The sequence below is a fragment of the Amphiura filiformis genome, chromosome 13, assembly GCF_039555335.1.
Source record: "Amphiura filiformis chromosome 13, Afil_fr2py, whole genome shotgun sequence".
Taxonomy (NCBI): Eukaryota; Metazoa; Echinodermata; class Ophiuroidea; order Amphilepidida; family Amphiuridae; genus Amphiura; species Amphiura filiformis.
The window spans coordinates 54,282,615-54,306,134 of record NC_092640.1 but is presented as its reverse complement, the minus strand read 5'-3'; the positions used below and the strand labels follow the sequence as shown (position 1 = coordinate 54,306,134).

Genomic DNA, 23,520 nt, shown 5'->3' with positions numbered 1-23,520 from the left:
ACAATTCCTGGGTACAATTCTGTATAGCACACAATAAATAATGGATGGAACCCCCGACCTCGGGACACCGCAGTTTTACATCGGGGACACCGCAGTAATGGCGAAGTCGGATAGGTGTATATCTTTTAAAGTAAAGGAGTTACAAGTTTTCTGATAGCAGATTTGAATTCTACACCAAAAAGTACCCCAGGATACATACTTTTCACAGTTTTAAAGGGTTCCTTTATACATTTATGGACCTCCAAACATCGTCTTTCGCGTTGCGACACATTTTTTACGCTGACCCCCTAAATTTCAAATTGATGCCACGGGAAAACGAAATGGAGTATGAAGCTCAAATTTTCAGGATTTTACTTTCTCATCAATATTTACCACCACACAGAAAAAGAAAAAAATTGAAGAGGTGCTGCGGTGCACATCCCTGGAGTTGACATGGAATGGGCCATATACGTTATTTAATCTATTGCCATTCTATGTCCAGTAATGTTTAAGTTCTAACGAATGTTTGATGACGAAAAATCGATAATATGTTACATACAATATCTAGCAGAAATATATTATCGATTTTTCGTCATCAAACATTCGTTAGAACTTAAACATTACTGGAAATAGAATGGCAATAGATTAAATAACGTATATATGTTACATACAATATTGTACGTACAATAAAAAGTCTGAATACTGCTTAACCCTCATACTCAAACACGTTTCACATTTAAACATGTTTACAAAGTGATGACAAGAGTGCGATAATATAGGGGCATTGGTTTAATTTTAAACTATAGCTTTTAGCCTTTTATACATGCACATCATATACTTCTAGCAAACACCTACAATGTAAATCCAAACGTTTAGGTTTTAAGCACTTATTTAATCAGCCCAGATATGAAGGTGTAACACTTTTAAAACACAAATGTGTTTATTTCGTCCATGGTGTGCTTACAACCTACACACTCTGCGTAATGGATAAACACATTTAGTGTTGCAGTATTAAACATGTTTAATATCACGAACACTGCACTCAGACACAAATAGACACTAAACCAAACATTCTGTTTAAGTTATCAACACTTTATTAAAATAAACACACATTGCATTTATTAATTAAACACATGTACATGTAAGTGTTTATCAGGCTGTAACAATTTTTAAACACAGCAAGGTATTTACTTCACCAATACTAAACACAATGTTGAAAATACAGTTGAAATTAAACACATGTACAAAGTACACACATTGGTGTATATACTCTAAACACTTTAAATATTTAGCTATTTCAGTATCAACGTTCATTGAAAAAAATGTTTGACTTATTTAAACACATTTTTTCTTTCTATATGACTTATTAAACATTTTAATACAAATACATAAAATTGATGGATGATTATAAACACAAATGTTTAGCAATTTACACATTGTTTACCTTCTAAACATGTTAAAGAGTGATAAATGAATGTGTTTAATTGCTAAACAGTTTTTATAATGTTTTGGCAAGTCTACCTCTCAGAAATACTGTAATTGTGAGTTGCCAAAACTTCTTAATTATTCATGCAAGCTATAGTAAATATATAAATATCTCACAAAAGTAACTACCCCTCCCTTAAATAACAGCCATTACTCAAAAATGGGCAATTGTATTACAAATCTGTAAAATGTGTTTATTTCTGCACATTTTAACACCTCATTTGTAGCAATACTCTAAATATTGACGTCATGGCATACATTTAAATCAATGTAACCCAAGATTTGAAAGTTGCAGTAAATTCTATTGATTTGTATTCAATATAATGGATGGAAATCTCTAAAGATATCCCAGAGTGTTTTTGCATTGTTGTTTTTACAAGTGCAATTTTCAAATCTGGACCTCACTACATTAAATTGACCTGTGTTTAATTGAATACCTGAGTGGAAGAAGGACTCAACTCCATTTTACCAAAATGAGTTTATCATATCTTAGAAGACCTGTACCGTTGTCATTGCAACATATATCATTTTGAAGGTATGTTATAATGTAAACTGGCCTCAAAAAGAAACTTATAATTTTTCACATGGTCATATCTTAAAATCCTCTCCATAAAAATGAACAAAAATTGCACACAGGATTACTTCAATACTCTACTCTAAACACATGTCAGTAACCAAGCAGTTGTTCAACTGACACAACAGCAAAATGCACTGACATGGAATACCTTTCTGGACCAAAATTGAGACCATAAAAACATCAGACTTTTTATAGTTTATATACCGGTATAGGCTCAATTATATAGTTTTCAAAAACACTGGAAACTCAAAATTTGTTTTTGGTACACTTTTTGATATCTAGAAACTTCTAAAAATATATCTTGCATGAACAGTTAAGTTACAAAAAAAAACCCAGTATATCTTAAGGTTAACACAGCCTAAATGTCTGACATGAAATTTTGAATCCATTTCGAAAACTGTTCTGTAATTATTGGTAATTGTCACTTAAATCAACCATAGGTGGGATGAATGTTAGACAGTCGGGTACATGCGGGGACACAATCACCCCATTAAAAAAGTATGACATTGTTCATGATGTTCAATTTGTTCTTCCATAGCCCAGTGCAATTTTTGCCTGCAATACTGTTAAATACCACATGCTTTGTGTGCAATTGACTAATAAAAGTAGAAAATTGTATCTTGATTTAGGACTATAAATAATGAGAACCCATTTTTTTGTTGTTGAGGAATTTATCATCATGCAAAGTTTTGGTTTCTCAATATTATAACCCTAAATTATAGGTAATTTTCAGTGATGTTTTCTTAGTCAGGTGACACAAAGCATGCAAAATTTGTATATTTTACACTACACATATTTCAGGCAAAAATGCACACAAGGCTATTCAAGTTCAATGTTGATTTTTTTCAGAGGGTTATCACTCCCCTGTCCCCAGTAGTACACAACAGGTTACAGGTACTCAAATTGAAACACATAAAACAAGATATCAAGTTGACAATTTAAATATAGTCAACTGGACTTACTATTTTTTGTCTAGATTTCCAGTTGACTAGATTTAAATTATTTGATATTTTTTATACCTGAATAACTGAGAATATACACAAATACATTTACAAGGCAATCAGTTGGAGAAAGGCACCTGCAGAGCTATCCATACACTGTATGTTCACACTATCTCCTACAATGTAGTTGGTTTCGTTGAATATTACAAGATGAGGCAGCTCACCACTCTTCAATGCAGCGTTGATATTTGACACATCCTGTCATAAAAACACAAAAGGAATCATTATAATTCATGTGTAGCCTAAATATTTAAAACCAGGTTATAGGAATTAAATCAGCGCTCGAAATAAAGCACGTCCTTGCGTCAAATACCCATGAAAGTAGGCGCGGACCCGCAAATTTCCTACGGTACGGGTCCGCGTGACCCATAAAAATTGAACCAAGCAAAGAGCAGAAAATCCTAGTTTTTTTGTTCCACAGGAAAATCTGGTTCATGTGATACATCCCGCTCCCTGGGGTACACTTCATTTTTCTTTCCCTTCAAGTTTTCAACCCGGGTTTTCAATTTTCTACAATATACATACTGTGATCGCCGTAGCTAATCTCTCTCTTGAAATTTCAAAGGCAAGGGTCCGGGGTCGGACCCTTGAAAATTGGTGAGGACCCTTGAAATTTCAAAGGCAAGGGTCCAGAGGACCCTTGGATTTTTCTTCTTATTTCGAGGCCTGAATTAAATAAATCTCGTTTTTTATTATCTTGCAACATTATATTTTAAATATTAATTGATTAACTTTTAAGTCTTAAAAGACTTCAGAGCAAAAGATATTAACTTGTACAGTGGGAGGATAGAGTGGGCAAAGAAAAGGGAAGGGAGAGAAGAGAGGAGAGCAAAGGACACCTGATTCACAGTTTGGTCCATGTCTAAGTTATCAAAAAGCTCGAAGTCACTTTCTGATTTGACATGTGCATCTAGATAGTTTTTGTTTTGTTTGTTTTCTTTCTTCTTTTAAGGTATCATATGTTCTTCCATGAGGCCCAGGGTCACATTAAAATAGTAACACTTTATTGGAGAATTTTATAGTAACACTTTAGTGAAGAAATATTGCATAGCAAATAACTAGCTAAAAAACCTCAATATGGTATTAATTTTAGGATTTTGCCCATTTTATACTAAATATATTATATATTGTTATACAAAAATTCTCGGACAAGCAGCAGTTAGCATCTTGCATGATTGTCGGAAGTTTATGGTGCTCTGCGTGGATTCAACTTGTATGATGCGACGCATACATGCGCATTTATCGTGCATATTTTACAGTGTATTTTGTGTGTATCACACAAAATTGCATTTAACTGTACATGCACTGTTTGAGATTTTTTTTGTTTCAGTCAGCAGTACAAAAAATGCACACAATTCACAGAAGTTCACTTGAAACAAGGGAATATGGTATGTGATACCAGGTGTACTAACCTCTTTGATGATGATAATAGACTTTGTCTTGTCTCCCTTTCCCGATCCAATATAATGCGGAACACTTCTCCATAGCTTGTATGGCACATATCATCTGTCAATCAAAAAAAAAAGAAATTTAGAATGTTTACCTTTACCTTAAGTCTTCTTAAATTTAATAACTATATGAATACAATCATCAACCAATTCAAGACATTGGTGCAAATGCTCAATTTTGTTGCTAAATTGAGTTAGGCATGGTTTTGTATAAGGTTGGTGAGCTATAATACACGCATTTTTGGCACTCATAGAATGAAATAGCAATTTTCTTTGTTTTACCTCATTTGTTTGGCATAATAATTAATTCATCATAAATGTGACTTGTTTTCTGGTATTTTCAGTGACAAAGCCAGCTCAAGCAGTACCGGTACTTGTGTCCTTCAGTTTGTTCATTCGTTTGTACATTCACACTTGCACTGGAAGGTAACCCTTTAGCGTTTGTGCAGGGTCTCCTTAAAATGTCTTGCGAATTTGGAATTTACACACATTACCGGTAGTGAATTAAATCCAAATATTTGTGGATTAATTGAAAAATTAAATAACATCATGTTTAGTTCTGTATTACTTATTGACAGTGTAAAAGGTTTTTTTTTTATATTGTACAATTACGAAAAAATATGACTTTAAGGGCAGAGTAATGGAAGAGAACATGCCCTTTTCCAGCTTCATTATTTCCCAAGTTTAAGTCCAAAGTATATAAAACTTTTTGGAATGGAAACAAAAGTCGGGGAAGCATTATAGTAAGATCAGATTTAAACAATTTAAATGTTTAGTTTTTGAAGTTCACAACATTGATTTTGAAAATGACCAGACATACAAAATTACAATTTTATATTTTCAGCAAAATTAATACAGAAATAGATCAGCTGAGAAACAATGAAAAGGTCAAACTAAAAAGCCACTAAAAAACTGAATATGACAAAATGTATTTTAGAAATCATTAACATGTATTATATACACATTTAAGTGTTTATTACATTATCAGTTCAGAATATTTTAGATTATAAATTTGATGTCTGTTCTGATAATATAATATATATGCATGTAAGTTTGATGCCTACATTATACAGTATAACTGTATTTTTGAGGTATATCGCATTTGTGATTTGTCTTGAAATTTATTGGGGCAACATAACATTGTTAAAAATACAAGTGTTTCCTGCTACATAATCGGTTGTCTGTGATTTTCAAACCTTTTTGAATATGTGAAAAATTACACTTGTATTTCCACTTCTTTTATTATCCTGTCGAAATGACTTGTATACAACATAATATGGGAAGGTGATTTACATCTGACAATGTCATTCAGGCAGGATAATAAATGAAGAAACTGAAAAAAAACCACCGAAATACTGGTACCGATAATATGTATTTACCATGGCCACACAAACATGTAAATATAGCTCCTTGGTTGCCTCATGTTGGACTCTTGAAGAGAAGCTTCTTCACAATAACATCTAGGTGCTGAGAAGGTGTCCAGTAGAAGAATCACAGTCTGCGACAACACATGTATAAGTAGGCCCTTCATAGTAGTGTTTTGACTGCTGTACACAGTAGATGCATCATATAACCGGCAAGTCTGCAAAAGACAACATAACAAGAATAAATTAGTAGGCCTACTGTATTTTCTTGCCAAGCAAACTGCTGTGTAAAATCACCACTGAACAATAAATAATAATATTATTAGTTATTAGGTGAAGCGGAGGTATGGTACGGGAAATTATCGTGCGCGATGTGTCATACTGGGTGAAGCCGAAGGCTGAACCCAGTATGACACTGAGCGCACAATAATTTCCCGTACCATACCAACGCTGAACCTAATAACGAATTTATCATACCAGTAAGTCATTCTAAATATTGAAATAATTACGTTTTTAAACATTTTAATTCCTGCTAAATAGGAAAAATATTACAAAAATAGATGACTGTTCCGCGTATTACAGGTTGCGTGCATTTTACGCGCCCGGTTTTACGCGATTTTCCTTTATACGCTTACCTCGCCGTACACGCGTATCGGCCTTGCGAAATACGCTCTCACTGACTAGATATAAAGCGTAAAATACGCACTCACTGACAAGATACGAAAATATATTAGGTTAGCGGTGTTCTTTGATGTTTACCTTAGTGGTATGATAAAACAAACACCCACTTGTTGTGTCGCGATCGGCTGCGGTGTGAGTGGTGTCATGCTTCAGTGAATCCGACTCGATTTTGAATGCAATGATCTCTACTCTCTAGCCTCAAATGTGAACCTAATTGGTGAGCAAATTTGTGACTAGACTTCTCGAGCAAGTTCAGAATGGCAAATTTCAGAAGAAAGCATCATTTGAATAATTACATTTTTTGTACACAGAAATATCATTTTATTTATATTGAAGATTTAAGCTTGCACTGATCATGACTATAAAACCGGGAGCCTGTAAAAAGGAAGTAAAGCTCACACATTTTCTTTGTCAGGGTTCTTTGTGTAGTGTGATACTGATACCGTACTTCAATGTAAATGACAAATTATTACAGGCACGACAGACTTTTCTTGTTTTAAGCTGTCTGCAAAAGTAACGAGCTTTGGGCGAGTTTTACAAATTACAATAATTATTTAATTTCTTGGTCGGCATGACGTCACTCATGATCATAGATCGCTTCATCTCATTGGTTGTTTTTGCCAGGGTTTAGCTGTTCCATCTTGCGCCCTCGGACACAACAAAATTGCTAAATTTATATTTAATTATATTATTTTAATTTTGGATTTTCTCCTTTAAAAATAACTTTTAATGACTTTTACTTGCTACTTTCTAACATGAATCATATATCAACAATAATGATGAATAAACAAACAGCATAACTGCACTTAATATACTATGTGTAAAAGTAAGCATATTAATAAAATAATTAAATGCCGACTCCCGTCAAAACGGGTTGATAATTAGTTGTGATAGGCCTACTAAATAAAGAAAATAATAGATAATTAATAATTTAATAATTAAAAGTCACCTTGTCCTATTTTTAAAATCATGAACAGTAAACTCAGAATCAATTGTGAAGGGCCTAAGCATTAAAGGAGTATTTCCGATTTCGTGATCCTAGCATCCTCTTTTTACGACATTTTCCAGTAGAGAAAAAAAAAAAAGCTTATTCCCAAAATTTCAGTTGATTCCGATTATGCATGATTATGTGTATACTGCTCCATAGACAATGTGTTGTAATTTTGTTCTGGAATACCAGAACGAAATTCAAATTTCAAGATATCTTTGCTAAACAAATTAATCTGCAAGAAATATTTTGTACATAAACATTATGTAGCCAGAGGTTTCCAGTGATATATAAATCTCAACTTTTTTTGAGAAAAGTTGGGGGATGATGCTGTGCTGGGGGATCACACAGCCTCATTTTGTGATCCACGTACAGCCTCATCCCCACTTCTCTCAAAAAAGTTGAGATTTTTATACCACTGGATACCTCTGGCTACATAATGTTTATGTACCGAATATTTCTTGCAGATTTATTTGTTTATAGCCAAAATATTAAATTCTTGATCATGAGAGCCAACTTGGGTACGCACAGTTATTTGCGCCGAGCGTACTACGCAAATACCGGCGCTTACGGCGCAAACACACCTTTTAAGAATTGACCAATCACACGATCGTTGCTAGGCAAGGTCAAGATTCGGTCATGCAGGTCGCGTGATCGTGTTATTCTATGAAAAGTACGCTGACACAGAAGGTACATCCTCTCATGATCGAGAAATTGTTATTTTGGCTATAGCAAAAATATTGCCAAATTTGAATTTCGTTCTGGTAGTGGTATACCAGAACGAAATTACAACAGTGGCCTATGCCATGAGCAGTGTATTATGTATACACATAATCATGTTTAACTCGCAAACGTGTATTATGTATACACATAATCATGTTTAACTCGCAAACGCAAAATCGGAATCAACAAAACTTTTGGGAATAAGCTTTTTCGTGGATATTTACTGAAAAATATCATAACTTAGAAGATGCTAGGCTAGCACTCAGGATCACGAAATGAAGTGTTATTGTAAAAATTAAAGAAAGATATTAAAAGTTGATATTTAATTGTTCGATATGGGATAACATTTTTACTGTTTGGGTTCACTTTGCATAATTATTTATGAATTAGCACTCAATTAGATCATAAAAATATTGGAACTTACGTCGTCGTTGGGTTCTCATCGGCAGAGCATTGGCCATTGGCATTGCAGAGTGAGTCAGTCATTCAGTAAGCTTACAACATGTACAAGTTACATGCTAACGCCTTGCCCTTGGCTTTGGTTGTTGAAACACGGAACTTGCGATAAAGAAACGTCAAACCGCATTCTTTTTCTTCCCTTTTGACAATAGTACTACACCGTCCGTGATCATGATACAATTTAATTTTACCTGGTAACTTCGGCTTGAGGAGTAATTATAAATTGATATGATATTTTTTTAATTTGAACTTTAAAAATACGGAAATCGTCTCGTTGTTTTCATAAATGCAGCTCGTATGAATTGTCGCCAGATATGGTGAGGGCGCTATCACTCTCATTTGGCAGAATTCCTCGATTTGAGAGTAACTCTCAAACGAGCTATTTTATGGATTTGAGAGACTCATATTGGACAATTCTTCGATCTGTGAGTACTCTCAAATGAGGGTTTTCCTGGATTTGAGAGACTCTCAAACTGGACATTTCATCGATTTGAGTGCTCTCAAAGCAACTCTCAGATCGAGGAATTCCTTTGCTCACATAACTCTATGTAGGCAGGGGTACACACAATAGCTAGCATTGTGGCCCCCCTATAAGTAGTTGACATCATGGGCTACACAAATGCCTCCAATAGCAATTGAACCGGAGTAGGTTTTGGCAGGAAAAGGTCATCGAACTTTACACGGGGTCAAATTTCAAACTTCCTCAAATTGTGTTAAACCATTCCTATGTATTCCACCAGTCACAAGGGTTCAGTAAATGTATAGTTTGACCTATCTAGGACGTTCTTGAGTTATAACAGAAAACGCTTTTGGCTCTATGGGAGTCAAAAATATCAAAATGCTCCGATTTTTGGCAAAAGAGGTGTAATAATGTTCGTTTTGATAAATCAATTCATATAAGGATAGGATTGCACCATCTTGGCTGTTTCGTTACCTAGGTAGCACAGCAAAATAGGTCAATGTCACTACGCCTCAATGGTACTCAATAAAACAAATGTGATGTTTAACTCAACTAGAGCTATCTCGATCAGACCGATCGAGTTAGCGATTTACCTCCATCTGACTTTTTCAAAGGTAAATCAGTCGAGTTCAGGCTGTGATTAGTACGAGGAACCCATACCAGCGTCAATAACGAAAATGTCATACCGATAAATGACACGTCTGTTTTGCCCGGTTTTTTTAAGTTTGCCTTGCGAACTAGGCTGTGATAAGCTGCCCCAACTCCTGTCTAGACGGGCACAACCTCGACTTTCATCACGAGCTTGCCACGACTGGCACTTTGCTCGAGTTAAATACCCCGCGTCTGTACTATAGCAAAAGTGGGCCAAGGTCTTCTTCTTGAGGTAATTAGATATTGAACGTCCATGAACTTGATTTCCATACCAAGGAAGTGAGAGCCCACAGATTATGTGTGTTAACCAGGTTTCAATGACAGTTCTCTGGTTCAATAATCCAAGGTTATTGGTCAATATATTGATATCACGGAAATGCCGGAAATCAATACACACAACATTATGTATAAGGGTCGCTGCAGACTCTGAGTATTCCACGTAGAATAGTATAATGTAACATTTTATTTATTCTCATTCTATATACATGTACAGTTATTTTTATGCTCTAACGTGTACATGTACGTGTGCATGGCGTAATTTGTATTAGGGCCGCTGCAGACTTTTAGTGAATGTAGAATATTCGATGTAATAAGTCTTCGTTAATCTATTCCCATTCTATTTCCAGTAATGTTTAAGTTCTAAAGAATGTTTGATGACGTAAACTATTTTATTCGCTATATAAAACAGCTATTGACTGTTTTATATTCGGGGCATAGTTAAATTTATAGGGCCAAGGTGATCTCAAAACCATGACTATGCCCCTCAACTTCGTCTCGGGGCACTGGTTTTGAGATCACATTGGCCCTATAATTTTAACCATACCCCTCATAGCAGTCATACTATAGAATGTCTGGTGGAAATATATTATCGATTTTACATCATCAAACATTCTTTAGAACTTAAACATTTACTGGAAAAAGAATGGTAATAGATTAACGAAGACTTGTTACATCGGATATTCTACATTCACTGAAAGTCTGTAGTGGCCCTAATATAAATTACGCCATGTACACGTACATGTACACGTAGGCGAGTAGCCCTAGGCCTTAATCTTATTATTCGCGATTGAATAGCTGTCGTGTAATGTTATACCGATACACAATAATTATCATTTGTGTTACATATTATCGATTTTATGGCATACTACCTTGTAATATTTTCTTTAAGCTTTTTGACGAGTCAGATTGTACAAAGCCTGGGGTTACTATAAAAGTAATAATGAAAAAATACTTTCGAAGGGCCTGATGATGCCTTTCTACGCCTATAACTTGATAAATTATACCGGCCCGTATTTATTACGTTCATGTATAGCCCTATGATCATGATTATGACTAATTCATGTCGTAAACTTATGATATATCACGATGCCCTATGGTGACTAATAGAAAAAAATGAAAAACTGCTATACAAAAATTATTCCTGTGAGACAATTTTCCTCTACAATTGACAATAAAATGTACGTCATACATGTAAATCAAGTCGGATTTCTTACCTAAAATAATGCTACACTAGCCATGATAACTTCGATCGGGTAGAGCACGTTGTATATTATGTCAAATTCATGTCAAGATTTGATGTGCCCGATTATGTAATCCTTATGTAGTGACGTTTGATAAAATTAATATCTTTCTTATCTTCAGACAATAAACAAATATCATTATATAATGTGTAAATGACCACTGCAGATTATTTGTTGATAATGTCCCGATGTAAAGGCGATGGAAGTTGTATATCATCGCGCGTACAAACAAATCAAGTAAAAGGGTCTTTTTTCCGGGGGAGCCACTCAAATATAATGATGTAAGCATATATGCGTGACCAAAAAAACGCGTGAAAAGGGGTGTTTTTCTTGGCTGAGCACGTTACGCGCGTGACACGTTAAGGGGCAAAAACGGTGATTTTCATGAAAGGAGTAGTTTTAAAATCGTTTGTAACGCATTTAGGGTAGGCCCTACCATTTCAATCCGCTTTTTAAATCTGCTGAAACTCCGATTCCGAAAAAAGTTTATTCCAGTGCCGGAAATCCCCGTTCGTAGAAATGTTTACAGCATACTCCAAACCAAGAGTGTCACTGTGTTATGCAAATATATTTCATTACGTGTTACATGTGATTTAACCATGGCCTCTCATTCTATGTAAAATACCGTTTAGATTAAAAAACGTGCATATTAATTAATGACGTAATATAAATGTTGCTTGAATTATGATGGGTATATAGTTAAGCGTTCTATAAATATAATCTTGTCTTATCCAGCCTTGATTGACAGCAGGCATCTACCTCACCTCTACTGAAATATAAAGCTGATTGGTACTTCAAACTTCAAATTACAGATCAACTCACATAATCCCTTGTGTTTTTGTTTCTGTATAAAAGAGCTCCCTCTTTGGTTGTCTACCCTAAAGCCGACATTTACGCCCACATAATGCTGTTAAACGTTTTGTGTTTGCTGGGCCGGCCGGTATGTATTTGATTACAATTATTTTGATGTTCAACGAGCTTGTCATGTGCGTGACCAAATTAATCTTGAACCAGATGGTGCATTTATTGCAGCTGAAGAAATATTTTTTATACAATATTTTCAACTGAGGATATTTTTTATGACCCCAATGTCCCAAACTATTAAGATTTGCATTGATAAAACAAAACAAAAATGCCAAAGGGCAAAATTTTCAATTTATCGTCGTCGGCTTTTCATCCCAGCTACATACACTTTAAGCACATTATTATTAGATTACTTCGAGGACTGTTAAATATCAAAAATATCATTTTTTAATCATTTCCCATACAATGTGTATATATCTCGAATTTCAAACAATCAAAATTATTTAATATCAGAAGGACGTTCTTCGTATTCAGAATGCAATTCGATATGTCTGATGTGCTCTCATGTCCGACCAAAATACTGCCTAAACGCTCATAGCAGAGCCCTTCACAGCCAAAATCAAGTTGTTTTACTTTAAGGGGAATAATATCCTGATTTTCATCAGTACCCCTCTTCTTTTTATTCTTGCAAATTTATGAAGTACATAAACAAGTTCATCATCTCATGTCCTGAACCTTAAAAAAACCTCTACCTACAAAGTGCTTTTAAACCATTTTAGTATATCATTTTTGCCCTATATACTTTTTTTTACCTGTTACTATGGGATTATAGTAACTCAGTATGTGCCTCACACATAACAAACCATAATTTATTCTATTCAAGTATTACTTGAATAGAATAAATTATATCCTTTGTTATACCATCTTCAGACTGTGATCAACTAGGCATGCTAAAATATCTCTTCCTCAATGAATGGTATAGCAAATTTAATACAATTTAGCCTCTATCATGTGTTGTTTGGAAAAGAGATTTCTATAAGGTTATAGGTCATCATAGATCAGGTTATAATCACCTGGTTGAGGTCAAATTTAGGCAACCATTTTGAAATACATGTGATATATCAACATAGCTATAATGAGGCATCAATTTTTATATTTGGTCTAGTTTGTCTTTTACTGGATATATAATGCTATGATGGACAAAATAACATTTCTTGGGAATGGATGTAAATGGTGAGTACAATTTAAATTGTCTAGTTGAAATAGATTGGGCAAACCAAAGGTAAAATTGGTACCAAATCACAAAAATAAAGCTTACGAAAAACTACCTAATCTGATGGTATAGGCGAAGAGAAATGCAACTGTAGTTTGATTGTGAAAACTTTTTACCTACGGCTTAATTAGGTTTCAGTGAAATAATGTCGCTAGTTAAAAATACAAAATATAGCTTATCATTGAAAATAGAAGCATTTTAACCAGTTCGTTTGTTGATAGGTGTGGAGCACTGAAAATCACCAAGTTCATGAAGTCATAAAGAACCACTTACTTAGTATTTCCATTTTACATATCAACATTATTTCTCTAATGGGTTAGCAACATGTATCCAAAATTTTAACGAAATCCGTTGACAGTAAGCTTTCCAAAATGAAGTGAATTTAAAACATCGGTGATGTACCACCTTTTGGCATCTACCTGTAAAAGCATGTAAGCTACATTGATACCGATGCCACCAATAGAACGAGGAGATTTGCCCCTTCATTTTGCATACTACTTTGTCCAATTTTTTTCCCATTTCTTCACAAAATGCAAAAAAGTGCAAAAAAATGCAATGGGTGTAGTACCCCCTTAATTGTTTATTTAGATTTATTCAGTCTATGGCGGCAGTAAGTTTGTTTTTTAATAAACCAAGAATGATAAGACCGGCCTTTGCCATCGTCGATCAAGCTCCACCCAAACATGATCCATCACAGTGATAATACTGTTTAACAACATCGCACTACCAGCAGCGTAAAATGACACACGGTAGTCCCCAGTTACATCATAAGCATAACCTAAAACGGGAAAATGAACAAAACATAAACATGTAAGTGATATTTAACAATAGAATATAAAGGACTTAAGCACAAAAACGATGAAATGATAACTACAGCCAAAAAAGCAAAGACAGCTACGTGGTGTGGCGTCCCGGTGTGGCGTAATGATCAGGGTACTTGTCTTTGGTGTATGAGGTCCCGAGTTCAACTCCTGTCGGTGGAGACTTACTAGGATGGGTTCATTTGGAATTGGGTAAATGAATCAAGAAAGTACTCCGTTCTTCGCAGGGGACGTTGCAGCAAAAAGTGCTCGGTGCGTTATTTGCGGTGCTTATTACAACATAAAATTAGGCAGAAACAACCTCATATGTCAGTGGCATATATGTCAGTGGCCTGCCCAACGAGATTTTGCCCTCCGGTCCTCCTTTCTTATAGCGAACGTAATTGCGTAAGTCTTGAGAATTTCTCGATTTGCCTATCTTTCGCTAGTCTCCATAATGCGCCACGTTCAATTTGGTCCTATAGAACTATCGGTGCCCGGTTAGGTACCGATGACTCTTAATATCACTCCCTGAAGATGTAATAAATTTAAAAACAATTTCATGTAAACAAAACCAAATTTAACTCACGAGTTTGACGGTTTCGCTTTTCGTGGACGAAAAGCATCATCAGAATATTGATTGATGATCACTTCTTCCGGTTTGACGAATTCCGACCACAGAGGGTGTATAACTGTCACTCAGTAGAGGATCATATACGTGACTTAGATGGTGGGCCCCGTCGTCCCTGTTCATGACGTTGGGTCCTCTTCTCCGAATCCATATGGACTCCTTGATGCGTCTTATGTTTGCGTTACACTCCTTGCCAAGGATTTTTGAATTTTTCCAGTCTATGACATGATTTTTCTGTACTGCGTGGTCTGCTATGGCTGATTTTGATTGCTCTGTTTCTGACTGTTTACGTGTTTGTCGCGTGTAATTTTGCTTAGACTTTTCCACCCTTGTGGTTTCTTTTTTATGTTCATTGAGGCGAGTTGCAAATTTTCTTCCAGTCTCACCGACATATGTTTGATTACAATTAGTGCATGGTATTTCATACACACAATCCGTGCTGTTAACAGGATCTATTTTGTCCTTTGGGTGAACCAGAAGTTTTCTGAGACTTGGGTATCAAGCTAACAGAGGGCGTACGGTGACTGAATAGATCAGGAAAATCTATCAATTGTGCACACAATCGGAGTTTTAAATGCAAAGGTAATTCTGAATATGCACAATGGCAAGTGGACTACGGAGAAGTCTAAGTGCCCCCGGGCTTTACCCACTACCATGACTACCAGGCAGATCAAGCCATCACCATCATCATCCAATCACAAGCATCCATCTCGTGTTCCTTCTATAATCTGTGTTGGGACAGACTCCGTTGAAGCAGTGATAGCGCCATCAGTCGCAACATTCCAGCAAGGGGGTGACAATGAATAAATTCACGGTTGTTCTATTAGCAACGCAAAACATATGAAAAATTCCGCTGGTTTACTAGCTAGAAAGTGAGGCCAGTTATCGATCCGTTATGAATAATTCATGTTCGACCCTTGGATCATGGTAATTGATATTGGCAAATAACAACGTTGTTAGTTTTGCGAACTTTGCCTGTTCAATGAGAGTATAGCTCGCCCCCAATACATTTGGGCACAAACCAGGCGAAAACGATTCAGTTTCATGAAATGGCGGACGGGTATTCCCATCAGGCACCAGTGATATGTTTTTTCAAAGAAAGCCTACTAATATATGAAATGACATTTTGCAATAGCAAAGTCAAAATTAGGACTTGCTGTCAATAATATGAAGGAAATATGTGACAGAGGCAAGGTGTGAAATACAAGTAGTATTTGAAGTTACAATAACCTTTGATACCCGACCTGACCTTCCATCATGGCGCCTTATTCGTTTTATGTATTTCTATTATGCTCTCAAGTAAAATAAAATACCAATCTGCACTAAGCAGACAGAATGTTACTTGGCTCCCAGCATGAATTATTGATTTTATACGGAGGTAAAGAAATGCACAGTGTATGTGTAAGCCGTGCAACAATACTCCAAATATTTACGGTAAATCTGAATAGTGGTCACATGTTGACATATCTTGTGTTCGGGAAATCACGTGGCAACATTTTAAGATTTCAGGCTTGTTTACTAGTTAATTGCCATTTGTACTCTTTATTATTTATCTTTGTTAATTAACATATATTTTAAATGCTGATAAATCGTGGTTGGCTGCCCATGATATCTGTTAACAATGTTTTATAAATATAATTCTACCACGCAGAGGGGTCACGCAGCAGAATCTCACACCACCTGACTTAGCTAGATTTCGAAGCTCTGCTCTTCAAAGTTTCAAAGTTTATACACTTAATATATTTAATATGATACTAATTTTTTGTTATAACCAATTGGTACGCGAAATATACTAGCTTATTAGTTATTATTATTACCTATACAGAAAGGTGATTATCAGCCTTTACTCAGCAATTTGACATGCCCGGCATATGCAGCCATTCTCCGTCTGGATAACATGACTGTCGCCCTCAATACGTCTGGGCACAAATTTAAATAACAATACGCTATTTACATATCAATGCTAATTAAAGCTGCCGCTTCCAGGAGTTCTTCTATGATTCCAGGCAGAGGCCCTTCACAGCGGTTGGAGCTGTGCAGCTAATTCCACCCATCAACTGAAAGAGAATAGCCATGTTCAGACGTGGATACTAGTCGGCGTAAATTTACACCGGCATACCAAAATATTTACCCAATTACACACGCACACGCACAGTGTCATCGACCCTATATCTTCATGGCAGCAATCGCCATGGTAGGTTAAATCCACAGCCACGATTGGCCATTTGGTTCAGACCTTTGAAGCTCTTTGAGACGAATAATTAGTCGAGGGACATGACTAAGGCTACTCACAATAGCCGGGTAATTGATCTTGGTTGTGCGTGAATAAGCTTGTATACCCCATTGAGGTCAATGATCATCGACTTTTATACTGCCTAGTAGTGAGTGTAGCTGTACTACACGATGTAGTCCATACAAGACCAACGCAATATAAAATTAGAGTTTTGGTCCGATTTTGAGTTCAAAGCGCACGGCCAATTTTCAAAGCGCATTCTAGCGACCATCATATCTGTTCAACACGTATTTTCAAGTGTATGAGACCACATCTGGTTTCTTGAGAAAATTCATTTACGGGAGATATTCATCATTTTCTAACCCGGTATCCGAAGATTTTCGTCTGATATCAAAATCGTGCATAGCAATTCACGTGTATCGATCCCGTGTATTCATTTTAGTGTCTCTGCTGCACCAAATAATTATTAGCCAGGCGGTGTCGGTGTGACACGTTCCCAGGCCCGTACGCAGGATTTCATTTGGGGTGCTGATTTTAAAAAATGGACTTTTTTCCAACGGGGTGATTTTGTGAAAATTTGACTAAATTTGGACCTTTTTGTCCATAAAAGCGTAAAAACTTCATTTTTTTTTGCACGCTACGCTCGCAAATACGGAAATTTTGGGACTTTTTGTATAATTTTCCAAATTGGGAAGTGCGTCGCACCCTCTGCGTACTGGGCCTGCACGTTCCGACTAATTTACCACGTATTCAGTATGATTGGGTATCATCGAAACGAAATGTATTTATTTATTGATCAAAACAAATTGCTACTTACAAATTTTTATTCTTTTTTTGTCAGCCGCAATTTATTCTTCTGCTTTTTAATACTTTTTCTACATTTTACTACTGATTTCTCCACGTCTTGCATCACCACTGTTTGCCCATCAACATGATCGCAGCGCAGAGCTCAGTGGCACATAGAATACTGAAGAAGCATGAAATAGCGCATGAACATCGCCGCATCGAGACACGTTGGGAAAATGTTAAAGGGCATTGAACCTCGACCCCCCCCCCCCCCCCCTTCCCAATACTAGTACATAATATCCCATAAAAGTTGACTATCTTCGCAAAAGTCACGTTACCACACGTAATGCGTTGTAGTGTTTTGAATCGTAATAAAGAACGTAAGAGGCTTGACAAAAGCGGCATTGCCATTTTTCGGAAAAACACGGGTAATTTAGTACATTTAGCAACCGTTCAGTGTTTACCCAAGGGGGAGTGGGGTGCTAAAGGGAATCCGTATTTTTGAGGGGTCTTGATCCCTAACGTGGAGGGGGGGGGGGGATATCATAAATTTTTGTTGGGTATGCTCCCCGAAATTTTGAGGTGGTGGGTCTTTGTTTCGTCCCGGTAAAAAGGGGGATATGGGAACTGCGAACAGGTAAAATATTTTTGGTTTAATTTATAAGGAGTTGCTCCGAACTTGCCAAAATAATTTGTTTCCTGCTTTTACGCGAACTTGACGCTAGACGCTGAAAAAAACACATTATTTCCATCAAAGGGTCTAAATTAAGTTTTTCCACACTTAGTGTGATGGTGCATGAATGCATTCATTTCATTTTATTTCATTCGAATGCGAAGCATCGACCACAAAGTATCTCCATATACTACAATTTGAAGCCAAAGTGGTAATGGCATCTGGCAGTCAAAAGCTGTCGATGTCCCATAACAGTTTTTGCACATAAGACAAGTAAGATTGTCACAGAACGGGAGAGGGAGAAAGGTGGTAACGATGGGGATGGTAGCGGCCGGACAGAAGGACCGAGCGGTGACAGTCATTACTAATGACTGTCACTTCGATGACTTAACGGGAAAGGGGGGATCGGTTGAAGGCATTGTAGAGAGTGTCAACAACGCTTTAACTGTGCATAAACCAATCAATAAATAATGCAATAAACATAAATTTGAAACAAAATTTAAATATCAGGCAGCCTCTTTTGGACTTCAAAGTAAGTAATTTATTTTTCGTTAATTTGAAACAAAAATAGGCCTGGGCCTAAGCATATGGCACGATATATTTTTTATAATTATTTTAGTACACACATCCCAATGCCCTAGCTCAATAGCTCGTGGAATTGGATAACACACACAATAGTTTTCAGTTCACAAGCACAACTGTAAAAGCAGGTAATAATAAAAAAAAATATTAAGATCTGGAAGAGTTGTAGGCCTTAACTTCCTTTCCAGATCCTAAAATCGCAAATCTAGACAATCTGCTTTCCAAAAAGGCTCGCTGAATTCATCGATACAATTTAAAGTATCCAACAATAATAAACAGTTGGATAGCTAGGCAATGAAATAAAAATCCAACAAACGCCAATTTAATTCAAGTCTAGAGTGGAAAGGCAAGGATTTAATCAATTGACAACGGTCACAATAAAGTGTCAAACTCCAATAAATGAATACGAGGGCTGGTCAATAAGTTCCCGCAACTATGGTGTATCTCCGCTCATTCATGACTTGGATGGCTGTTACTTACGTTAAATTCAAGTTTGTACTTTTGTCTTTCAAAACGAATATGTATAAGCGATGCTGAATGCTTGATTACGTAACGACATTAGCATAAACACAATAGCGTATGGGCACTGCCTGATTTATGGTGAAAAGTAGTCAAGAAAATCTCGCGCCAAATTGAGGTATTGTTACATAATTCCAAATATCTCGAGAATAAAAGTATAGAATCTGGCACGGTTTTTGCAGCTTTATAGACCGATAACATAGGCATGATGCTGGACTCTTCTTAGACATATACCATTTTTATTAAAGAAAAGAAATCGTGTTGAGTATCTCCAATTTTGAGTAGGCTTTATCACCCATTGTTCTTTACACAATAAGAGAAAGATTAATCGATGACAAAATTTAACCAATGGTACCTGGTTTGATTGGGTATCTACTGATTATAAAAAAGGGGGGTCCCAGTGGTGAAACTATAAACATTTCTTTCTTAATGAACCCTTAATTTCAAAAGGTCTTGTTTTTGTAATTAAAGTAGCACACCATAGAGAGGCTCTGGATTGAATAAGAAATTTGAATTTCGAAAGGTGTGTCTAATTTTAGCATAAGACTTGGTATAGCAATTTACTCACACAGCTACTGTTCCGCAAACCTTGTATTAGTCATATTTTTAGCGCGTTTTTGATGAATTTTTACATTTTTCATACATTTTTGGTACTTTCAATCATGCATACCATCAATGCATCCGCATATTTCTATTTTTGTTGCAACAAATTCTATTGTCCTGACTATGATCTCTAATACCATACCAATAACCATATTTGGTTTTGTTTTATTTTGGAGATATTTTGGATTCTTTCTTCTGCCGTGTGGGCTCTTTTTCGCGATTTTCACACCATTTTTGCTTGTTGTTATAGGCCTATTTTTGGTGAAGTTCCAAGACGGTCCCTTTCTCATCTGTTGACGGATACATTTCTTCTTTCACAATTATCAATTGAATATACTCAGATTACCTCATACCAAAAATAAGGCTTGTAAACTGCTTTGGTCCTTACTTCTGCTTCTTTTTATTACACCTTCCTCAAAGCCATTTCAAATTTTCCCACCAATGTTGACAATTGTCAGTGTACATATAGCAATATGCAAATGAGATTACGTAATTAAAGGTACTCTGATACCAATTGAACTGCGCATTTTGAAAGACAAAGGTACAAACTTGATTGATCGTAAGTAACAGTCATCTAAGTCATGCATGAGCGGAGATAAATAATGGTTGCGGGATATTATTGACCAACCCTCGTAATATGAAAATCCAAAAAAAAACAATTTGGAATACAATGGCCTATTCCATTTAAATTCCACACTCCCCTGTGGAAGATTTAGCTAAAGTCTTCCACACAGGGCGTATTAGTTTCGAATAGAATATACAATTGGGTAACTTCGATTTGAAATACTCACTCCAGTTGTGGAAGATATCGGTAAAGCCATAATACAGAGGGAGTACGGGTTTCAAAATGATTACCCCTGACCAATTACATTTGAAAAACATATTCCCTCTGTGGAAGATATTTCCCAAATCTTCCACAGGGGTAGTGTGGATTCCAACTGGAATAGCCCAATCAGCAGCAAAAACACGCAACAAATTCATCTGGCAATCGAACAAGGTCCCGCAGTCAATCGACTAAATTAGCATAGCCACTAAATCCTGCTATACGCCGTAGAAGTGACGTCATAATCGGATTAACTACCATAGCAATGGATGAATACAATTTTAAATAAACCACCATGCACTACAAGCAGATTGCACTAATCACCTATGTATAGCCTTGTTCACACAGTCGGACTTAAACCACTTAATACCGGACTTAAATTACGTCGGTAATAGTATCGGGTATAAGTGGCAGTGTGAATGAGCGTCGGATATAACTATATCCGACGTAATGTGGTTTAAATCCGACAATTTAAATCCGAAGATGATCAGGGTTAAGAGCTGTTAAGACCGATCGAAACGTTACGATCGGTAATAGTAATTACGTGTGAACACTGAACAGCGCTTTTGGGCTGTCGGATATAACTGTGACCTTTCACCTTTCTGCGTGATTCAGCGTGAAGAACACTTCCGGGTTAAATTAAATCACTCGCGCAACTGATTTGAAGCAGAGTATAAATAGTGTGACCAGTAAGAGATAAAACAAAATCATCATGGATGCAGGTGCGAATATCAAACACAACAGAGGAATGAACTGGCAAGAGAAGGAGACATTAGCTCTGCTGACCATTTCCGGTTAGTTATGACCGGTAATAGCTCGGATATAAACACGTCGGACATAGAGCTTTTGCCGACTCGTCGTGTTCACACAGTCGGACTATTACCGGACTTAAATTACGTCGGTAATAGTATCGGATATAAGTGGCAGTGTGAATGAGCGTCGGATATAAAAAAAATTACTATATCCGACGTAATGTGCTTTAAATCCGACAATTTAAGGCTGAAGATGACCAGAGTTAAGAGCTGTTAAGACCGATCGAAACGTTACGTCCGGTAATAGTAATTACGTGTGGACACGCAGCACTATTGGGCTGTCGGATATAATTGTGAGTAGGCCTATATCACTCGCGGAAATTTTAAGCAGAGTAATTTATGGCTGCAGCTGCAAATATTAATATAAACTAGCGGGATGCAGGCCTTGCCGTTTAGATTTTAAAGGCGAGTGGTTAATCACTCGCTAGCATGATTGTAGGCGAGTGGTCGAATTTTCACAAATATCACTTATTTAGGAAATAATCAAGTAGAGTTTCTGTCTTGACACGGTATTTATGTACATTTATGTTGAAATGCGCGCGAAGCGCGCTAACATTTTTCACTTTCTACGCTTGGAGGGAGTACAGCATCGATTAAATACTGAAATGGCTGATTCAGTGGCTGATTTTGGGATTCGCAGCGAGTGATATTTAGTGTCTATGGCGAGTGGAAAATCGCTCACTAAAAATCGAGTTTGGGCGAGCGGCGGCGAGCGAGAGCGATCGCTCGCCTCAAACGGCAAGGCCTGGGGATGCGATTATTTTTTCGGACATCACCGTTAGATGAGTAAATGGGAGCGTTCACTATAACAGGAAGAATTATTACTGAACAGGTAGAATCATTGAAAATGAACATTAAAATCTGTTCTTTCTTACATTTCCTTTTAGCTTCTTTTTTTTATTTGCTGCTTGTGATTTCCCGTTTCCATAGAGGGGTCAATTGGAATGACAAGGAAACATTGGCTATACTCAAAATTTGGAGAGACACGGAAAGTATTTCTGGGATAAAAAAAGCTTTGGGAGGAGATAGGCACGCTATTACATGACAAGGGGGGGGGGGGGGTCCGATACGGTCGGGGAGCAGATACCTGTAGTGATAAAGGCACTGAAAACTCTCCATCGCACCCTCCATGATCGGGTGAAAAATTCAGGCGCAGGAGCAATTGATCATCCTTATTGGGATAACCAACACGAGTTTCGAGGGGGAGCAAATGTTAACCCCAGAGGGTTCAGTGGGGGGGCAGTATGGCCCTGGATGTAGATGGAGATGAAATTTATTAAGCCATAAGCATGATAACAGAAAGGCATGCAATTGCATTTTATAAGATGATTAGGGGTCCCAAATATATACGGAAAGAAAAATAGGGGGTGTCATAAAATATTTTTGATGACCAAAATGTAGGGAGTCACAACACAGCATGACTACAGATAGTGTTTATTTTATTCAAAAAGACTGATGCCTGTTTTTTTTTGGGGGTGTAAACGGTGGGGGGTCATAAAATATTTGCTGCCGAAATAGGGGAGGTCGCAATTTTATTGAAGCCGACTTTTTGTAAATTTGGGACCCCCCCCCCAAGAAAAAAATAGCATGATGATGGGAGTCAGTGTAATTTTTTTTATTTTTGTCATTTTTTCAAAGATGTCCA

The 23,520-nt window shown here is 36.6% G+C and overlaps 2 long non-coding RNA genes across 2 annotated transcripts in view; one reads left to right on the top strand and one right to left on the bottom strand.

The window, feature by feature from the left end:
* Nucleotides 1–23,520, top strand: part of LOC140167333 (uncharacterized) — a 525,284-nt gene that overhangs the window by 279,175 nt on the left and 222,589 nt on the right. The window lies entirely within an intron of this gene.
* LOC140168528 (uncharacterized) lies at nt 1,805–8,880 on the bottom strand. The gene is made up of 4 exons (XR_011861222.1): nt 8,671–8,880; nt 5,870–6,072; nt 4,455–4,548; nt 1,805–3,240 (listed from the first exon to the last, which is right to left on the bottom strand). It is a non-coding gene; the product is annotated as an uncharacterized lncRNA (long non-coding RNA).